The sequence below is a fragment of the Budorcas taxicolor genome, chromosome 19 (genome assembly GCF_023091745.1).
Source record: "Budorcas taxicolor isolate Tak-1 chromosome 19, Takin1.1, whole genome shotgun sequence".
NCBI lineage: Eukaryota > Metazoa > Chordata > Mammalia > Artiodactyla > Bovidae > Budorcas > Budorcas taxicolor.
In genome coordinates this window covers 22,506,344-22,514,928 of record NC_068928.1, presented here as the reverse complement: position 1 = coordinate 22,514,928, position 8,585 = coordinate 22,506,344, and the positions used below count along the sequence as shown (strand labels likewise).

The 8,585-nt window shown below is 45.7% G+C and overlaps 1 pseudogene; it reads left to right on the top strand.

Moving 5' to 3' along the window:
• The first annotated feature begins 1,891 nt into the window (after positions 1–1,891).
• On the top strand, positions 1,892–3,387 carry LOC128064869 (geranylgeranyl transferase type-2 subunit beta-like; annotated as a pseudogene).
• Positions 3,388–8,585: the final 5,198 nt, after the last annotated feature.

Genomic DNA, 8,585 nt, shown 5'->3' with positions numbered 1-8,585 from the left:
TCCATATATATGTGTTAGTATACTGTATTGGTGTTTTTCTTTCTGGCTTACTTCACTCTGTATAATAGGGTCCAGTTTCATCCACCTCACTAGAACGGATTCAAATGTATTCTTTTTAATGGCTGAGAAATACTCCATTGTGTATATATACCACAGCTTTCTTATCCATTCATCTGCTGATGGACATCTAGGTTGCTTCCATGTCCTAGCTATTATAAACAGTGCTGCGATGTACATTGGGGTACAAGTGTCTCTTTCAATTCTGGTTTCCTTGGTGTGTATGCCCAGCAGTGGGATTGCTGGGTCATAAGACAGTTCTATTTCCAGTTTTTTAAGGAATCTCCACACTGTTCTCCATAGTGGCTGTACTAGTTTGCATTCCCACCAACAGTGTAAGAGGGTTCCCTTTTCTCCACACCCTCTCCAGCATTTATTGCTTGTAGACTTTTGGATTGCAGCCATTCTGACTAGCATGAAATGGTACCTCATTGTGGTTTTGATTTGCATTTCTCTGATAATGAGTGATGTTGAGCATCTTTTCATGTGTTTGTTAGCTATCTGTATGTCTTCTTTGGAGAAATGTCTCTTTAGTCCTTTGGCCCATTTTTTGATTGGGTTGTTTATTTTTCTGGAATTAAGCTGCAGGAGTTGCTTGCATATTTTTGAGATTAGCTGTTTGTCAGTTGCTTCATTTGCTATTATTTTCTCCCATTCTGAAGGCTGTCTTTTCACCTTGCTTATAGTTTCCTTTGTTGTGCAGAAGCTTTTAAGTTTAACTAGGTCCCATTTGTTTATTGGTTATCCATTTTGAGTAGAACAGTGTGTACATGACCTTTCTAAAGTCCCTAACTATCCTTTCAGGGGTCTTGTATTATTATAATTTTTGCCTTGTCCCCAGAAGGAGGCTGGGCTCCCTCCCCGGGGAAAAGGGCAGGAGTGGTCAGTAGCTGCAGCGTGGCCTTGCTCTTTCACTGACTGTCTGTGGAAGAGCCACTCAACCTGGTCTTTCCAAGGGGCAGGGGAGGGGGAGACATTACACAGCGCCTGCCGTGTGGCCCTTAGCCCAGCAGGCAGGGCTGACAGATGGAAACACAGCCCATTTGGGAAGTACAGGCCTCAAGGGCACACTGGTGAGAAACTGACTCAGGTAGGGGTGAGGATTTGCAAACACTTCACAGAAGATGACATTTGAGGTCATCCATCTCAAAGGACAGTCTATGAACTCCCCTGTGAAAGACAAACCAAATGCAAAGTGGCTTGAGCAGAAAAGGGCATCTATTAGCGTTAGCAGCCCAGCAGTCCCAGGCTGGGTCGGCTTCCAGGTGCTCACTTTCAGGAACATGTGTGGCGGCTTCATTCTCAGGCCCATTCTCCCCTTGGGTGTGGTGGCAGCAGCTTTGGGAATTCAGCCTCGGAAGCAGAAAGTATCTCTTCTCAGTGATTTGAAAGTCTCAGTGGGGCTTCCCACGTAGCTCAGTGGTGAGTGAAGAATCTGCCTGCCAATACAAGAGACATGGGTTCATTCCCTGATCTAGGAAGACCCCACATGCTGCAAAGCAACTAAGTCCACACGCCACAACTACTGAGCCTGTGCCCTGGAGCCCAGGAGTCACAACTACTGAGCCCACGTGCTGCAACTATAGAAAAGTCCACGCAGCAAAGACCCAGCACGGCCAAAAATAAATAAATAAAATTAAAATGAAAAAGAAAATCTCAGAGCTGATTCTCAGTGGACCAGCTTGAATGAGGTGCTCTCCCCTTCCCCAACGGGTGTAATTTGGGAGCGGAGCTCATTCTGATATATGCCTACTGGACCTGGGTCACGTGCCTGCTCCCCCTCTAGACAGAAGCACAAACCACACCTGACCTCAAGGATAGAGACTAGGGAGAGATGATTTCCCTGAAAATTAGAATGCTGCCCCCGGAAGAAAGGGAGTAAGTGTTAAAAGCTGCAATTACAGAGCTCTTCCGCAGGCTGTTTTCCCAAAAGGGAGGCGCCTTTGTAGGGAGGAGGAATGGCAATGGCTCATGCAGGGTTTAAAGGTCATGAAAGGTTTAATTAGGAGTCAGGCTACCTACTGAGGGGTTTAGATTCATCACCTGGGACAGAAGTCCCCAAAGAACAAGATATCACATGACATATGACTATCTCGCACATCATGCGAAACGCTGGGCTGGAGGAAGCACAGGCTGGAATCAAGACTGCCGGGAGAAATGTCAGTAACCTCAGATGCGCAGATGACACCACCCTCATGGCAGGAAGTGAAGAGGAACTAAAGAGCCTCTTGATGACAGTGAAAGAGGAGAGTGAAAAAGCTGGCTTAAAACTCAACATTAGAAAAACCAAGATCAGGGTTATGGTGAGTGTGGACGTGTTTTGTATTGCTGTCTAGATACATCAGTAGGAGAGTGGATAGGGGTACATGGCAGAAGGGTGTTATTATTCAGTCAGATGCACCTGACACCCTGTTACTGGAGAAGCAGGGAAATTATATTGTATCCTATGGCTCAAAGAAAGATGATTATGAATATTGCGTGTCTGAGTATTTGAGAATGAGTGGCATCTATTGGGGGCTGACCATAATGGATCTCATCGGACAACTACACAGCATGAATAGAGAAGAAATTCTGACATGTATTCAGTCTTGTCAACACGAGTGTGGTGGAATAAGTGTTAGTATTGGACATGGTCCTCATCTTTTGTACACTCTTACTGCTGTTCAGATACTTACCCTCTATGATAGTATTAATGTTACTGACATAAATAAAGTTGTGGAATATGTTCAGAGTCTACAGAAAGAAGATGGTTCTTTTGCTGGAGATACTTGGGGGAAAACTGATACGAGATTCTCTTTTTGTGCAATGGCAACTTTGGCTCTATTGGGGAAGTTGGATGCTATTAATGTGGAAAAGGCAATTGAATTTATCATGTATGAACTTTGATGGTGGATTTGGTTGCAGGCCAGGTTCTGAATCCCATGCTGGGCAGGATTCTTGTCTATTACTAGTCAGTTGCACCAAGTAAATTCTGATTTACCTGGTTGGTGGTTTTGTGAATGACAGCTTCCATCAGGCAGACTCAATGTAAGGCCAGAGAAGTAACCAGACGTATGTTATTCATGGTGGGTGTTGGCTTTCCTAAAGATAATTGAAAGGCTTCATTGGATTGATAGAGAAAAACTCTGCAGTTTCATCCTCCCATGTCAAGATGAGGAAACAGGAGGATTTGCAGATAGGCCAGGAGATACGGTAGATCCTTTTCATACTCTGTTTGGAATTGCTGGATTGTCACTTTTGGGAGAAGAACAGATTAAACCTGTTAGCCCTGTTTTTTGCATGCCTGAAGTACTTTGGAGAGTGAATGTTCAGCCTGAACTAGTGAGCTAGGTTAGATCCCTTGATGGAGAAGTTGGTTAATACGGTTTTCACTGTGTTTTAACATTTCAGTAGTTGAAGTGCTTAACAAACTTAATGACTACCATGTTAATATTATGTACATGAGTTGTATTATTTTTAATAAATTATATAATTATACATATTATAAAATTAAGATCTTTATTGTATCTTTCCTTCTGGAATGTGTTACTCTGATTTTTTTTTGTTTGTTTATGCTTCAGTGTATTTGTTTTCTTGTATGTCTTCATAAGAGCAAACTTGAACTCTGTTTAGCTGATGAAGTCTTGTGTTCTGATTTTCCTGTGTACTCCCTTGATATGCTGTATATAACTATAGTTAATGTAAATTGGTCTTTGTCAGAACATTACTGAAAAAGAGTTGATGAACCCCATAGGAATTAAAAGATGAAACAAAAATAAATGGCTGAAATTTGGGAATAAAAATAAAAAACTAAGATCATGGCATCTGGTCCCATCACTCCATGGCAAAGAGATGGAGAAACAATGGAAACAGTGAGAGACTTTATTTTTGGGGGCTCCAAAATCACTGCAGATGGTGACTTTAGCCACGAAGTCAAAAGACGCTTGCTCCTTGGAAGAAAAGCTATGACCAACCTAGATAGCATACTCAAAAGCAGAGACATTACTTTGCCAACAAAGGTCCATCTAGTCAAAGCTACGTTTTTTTCAGTAGTCTTGTATGAATGTGAGAGTTGGACTATAAAGAAAGTTGAGCGCCAAAGAACTAATGCTTTTGAACTGTGGTGCTGAAGACTCCTGAGAGTCCCTTGGACTGCAAGGAGATCGAACCAGTCAGTCCTAAAGGAATATTCAGTACTGAATATTCATTGGAAGGACTGATGTTGAAGCTGAAAGTTCAGTACTTTGGCCACCTGATGGGAAGAACCGACACATTTGAAAAGACCCTGATGCTGGGAAAGATTGAAGGCAGGAGGAGAAGGGGACGACAGAAGATGAGATGGTTGGATCGCATCATCAACTCAATGGACAAGAGTTTGAGCAAGCTCTGGGAGTTGGTGATGGACAGGGAAGCCTGGCATGCTGCAGTTCATGGGGTAGCAAAGAGTCAGACACAACTGAACGACTGAACCTAACTGAACTAATTTTGTATCAGGGTTCACACCATCCTGTGACCACACCTAGATTTGAGACGCCATCCCACAAATAAGTTACAGAAAAATGAAAGCACCACAATCATTTGTCCATTCTTGTCAGTAGGAACCGTGCCCTGAGAAGCTGACACCAAGGAGCAGACAGATAAGATAAGCAATCATCGGATAGGTGCAATTACCAGCTTTACAACTGTAACCACATGCCTTCCTCTAGCAAGCGGAAGCACATGGGAGAGTGAGGTCACCGACCCAGTCCAGAGGCAGCCACAGACCTATCCTTTTGAGAGGTAACCAAAAACATTGTGCACCCCCAGCTCACCTCCTGCGGGAAGGGCAGTGCTTGCCAGGAGACACCTGCCAATTACAGGAAGCTAAATCTGACTCTGAACAAGTGCCTCCCCTGGACTCTCCTTTCAGTCATTTCGTCATTCAACTAACATTCACATAAGGCCTACATGCCAGGCATTCGGCCAGGCGCTTGAGATACAACAAGAGCAAAAAGACCAAAATTCTTGCTCCTATGGAGCTTACACATATTAGGGAAGAGAGGACAATGCATGAAACAAATCTGTATAATGAGAAGGTGAGCACAAGGAAAACAAAGCAGAGAAGGGGGAGAGGGAAAGTGGGGTAGGCAGTCTGCAGTGTCGGATGGGCGAGTGAGGGAAGGTCTCCGTGATGAAGCAACGTGGGACCAGAGACCAAGGAAGGAGATCTCTGAGGGAATGACCACGGACGTCTGGGTAAAGAGAACAGCAAATCAAAGCAAGGGGGAAGAGAAAGGTTAGTGGGGCCAGAAAGGAGTGGGCAGGAGGAGAAGAGCAGAAGAGAAGTCAGGCACACTTGCATCTCACCTGCTTCAGATGTTCGCGATTTTTCTCAGCTCCATGAAGATGGAGACAAGGAAGATGGCACCCTCTCCCTCTCTCTCTTTATTTTTTTTGGCCATGTCACATAGCATGCAGGATCCCAGTTTTCTGCACTGGAGGCACAGAGCTCTAACCACTGGCCCGCCAGGGAACTCCAGACACCTTGATTTCTCCCTGCAAAGGTATCTGTGTGAGCAGCTCTTTTAAAGGGTGGGACGATCAGAGGGACTTACATTGAAGCAAAGCAGATGAATGAGTCTCAAAAGCCCCAAAGCATGTCGTCGCCCCCGGGAACATCTCACTGACCTCTCTAGGAAGCTCCCAACTGTGGTGCTGGAGAAGACTCTTGAGAGTCCCTTGGTCTGCAAGGAGATCCAACCAGTCCATCCTAAAGGAGATCAGTCCTGGGTGTTCATTGGAAAGACTGATGCTGAAGCTGAAGCTCCAATCCTTTGGTCACCTGATGTGAAGAGCTGACTCATTGGAAAAGACCCTGATGCTGGGAAAGACTGAGGGCAGGAGGAGAAGGCACGAGAGAGTACGAGATGGTTGGATGGCATCACCAACTCGATGGACGTGAGAATGAGCAAACTCCAGGAGATGGTGAAGGATAGGGTAGCCTGGCATGCTGTAGGTAGCCCATGGGGTTGCAAGGAGACGGACACAACTAGGTGACTCAACAGCAAAAGGAAGGTCCCGCCTCCTGCCTTGGTCCCAGCACGCCCTCCTCCCCTCCCCCTGCCTTGCAGTCCTTTGACTTTCCTCCGCAGAGCTGCCTCTAGATCCTACCTGCACAGCTTAAGACAGATCCTTGTCTTTGCAAAACTAAGGGCTACCAACTGGTAGGGGGTGAGCGGTGGGGAATCTCTCTTCTTCATAATCCAAAAACTCCAGCAGAGACTTGGGATTTTTTTTTTTTTCTCGAGACTTGGGAGTTTTTCTGTCTCCTTTCTCTCTTCTTGTCTCCATCCGTGGATGAGAACTAGGCAGAAATGTATTTTCCCACCGGTACAAATGGTGCCTATACATATACCAAACTTTGTCTCTCCCTTTCTCTCATACACATTTTTCAAGGTGATACTGCCATTTTCTCTGTATATAGCAATTTTTGTCACAGGAATACTTTTTTTTTAAAGGAAAAGTGAGTGAGTAACCCAACTCGGGAGGGTTTCATTTTATATAGTACCCTTGAATTGTGCAGGGCACAACTTGCACAGCTGTATGAGGCAACTCTCATGACTTTAGGAGACACAGACACAGGCAGGCAAATAGATCCTTGAACCCCTGCTCCTGGACCTTTGCTAAAATAGTGCCTTTCTCCGCAGTGAAAATACAGAGTCCAAACCACTGGATAGCCAGGGAATTCCCAGGAACGCCTTTCTTCGGTTAGAGGGGAGAGAGTGGAGAGGACCTTGATGTGGTTTTCTCTTGAACTAGGGAAGCCTTCTCTTTCTTTTCCCCTTTCATCTCTGCTGCTCCTTCAGGCAACTCCGGGAGCATCTTCTTGCACATGAAGGTCACATTCTTTACATTCTTTGTAGGGCAGATCTCAGACTTATCAAGGGGCAAAAGCCACCACCTTAGCTGTAAATCTTTCTGAATGAAGGGGAGAGGAGGAGGAGGAGGAGAAGAGAAAGGAGGGAAGGGCAGTAGCGTTTGCCCTTTTTTTGTCCCAAGGCCACTCCCGCTCCCACCTCGCTGGCCTCTGAATTTGTAGGTTCTCTGTGATCCGAGGCAGAATACACTTAACGGCTGCCTGGTGCTAGGCATCCTTTCCTTTCCTGGTGGCTCAGACGGTAAAGAACCTGCGTGCAGTGCAGGAGATCCGTGTTCATTTCCTGGGTTAGGAAGTTCCCCTGGAGAAGGGAATGGCTACCCACACCAGTATTCTTGCCTGAAGAATTCCATGGACAGAGAAGCCTGGCGGGCTACAATCCATGTGGTTCCAAAGAGCGACTAACACTTTCACTTTTTCATCCCCTCCTTACCAATATCCTTGCCTGTTTTTCAGCTTAGTTATGATTTGTTCTCTCCTCCCTCCCTCTTTCTTTTCATCTCCTCTTTCTTTTTCTCTCTTTTAAGGTATTTTGTTTTGTCATGCCATGTGTGCTAGAAAGGGGGCTTAGAGGCACTGCTTCAGACCCCCATGGCAGTCCATGGTAAGGTCCTGCCCCAAAGGCCAGTCATCCTGGGGAAATGAAAAGCAGGCACTTCTCTTCCCAAAGGACCAGACTTCACCCTGGCCTGGCTTCTTCTGCTGGCTTGTGGTGACATGCTGTGACTAAGCCAGGGTCCTGATGAGTCACCCACAGCAGGGAAGATGCCCTTGCTCTCCACCCCTTCCCAGAGCAGGCCCAGGGGCATGTGAATTGGGTCTGAAAGAGGTGTGTTATTCATAGAAGACCATAAAACCCAGGGCTGACTGATTTTTAAAAAATGTTTGTTTCTGCCATCCTTCCTCTGCTCTCCCCACCCATCTCCTGCCTTTCCTATCCTCAGAAGTCTGAGGACACAGCAGAGTGATCATAGCTCTCGTCTCCTTCCAGGATTTGAATCCCAGATCCCAACAGCAGCTATCTATCTCTGGACAAGTCACCTAACCCCTCTGAGCTTCATTGGTTCAGTTCAGTTCAGTTGCTCAGTCATGTCTGACTCTTTGCGACCCCATGAATCGCAGCTCGCCAGGCCTCCCCGTTCATCATCATCTCCCGGAGTTCACTCAGACTCATGTCCATCGAGTCCATGATGCCATCCAGCCATCTCATCCTCGGTCGTCCCTTTCTCCTGCCCCCAATCCCTCCCAGCATCAGAGTCTTTTCCAATGAGTCAACTCTTCGCATGAGGTGGCCAAAGTACTGGAGTTTCAGCTTCAGCATCATTTCAGCTTCATTGGTTAAATGGGACCAATCCATAAGGTTGTTGATAGGATTAAATGAAATGATCCATCTAAGGGCAGTTAGCACTATGCCTGGCAGGTAGTATTTCCTGAATAAATGTTAGCTGTTATTATGAAATGATTATGGAGTGCCTCCTACAGTAGATGCTTGGCCTTTGAGATCTACCATGGCATACAGACTTGTAAATGAAAGATTACGGTACAGTGGTTAAGAACCATAATAAAGATAATAAGGAAATAGGGCTGTACATACAGAGAGGGAGGGATGTGATGGTCAGGAAAGGGGAGACTT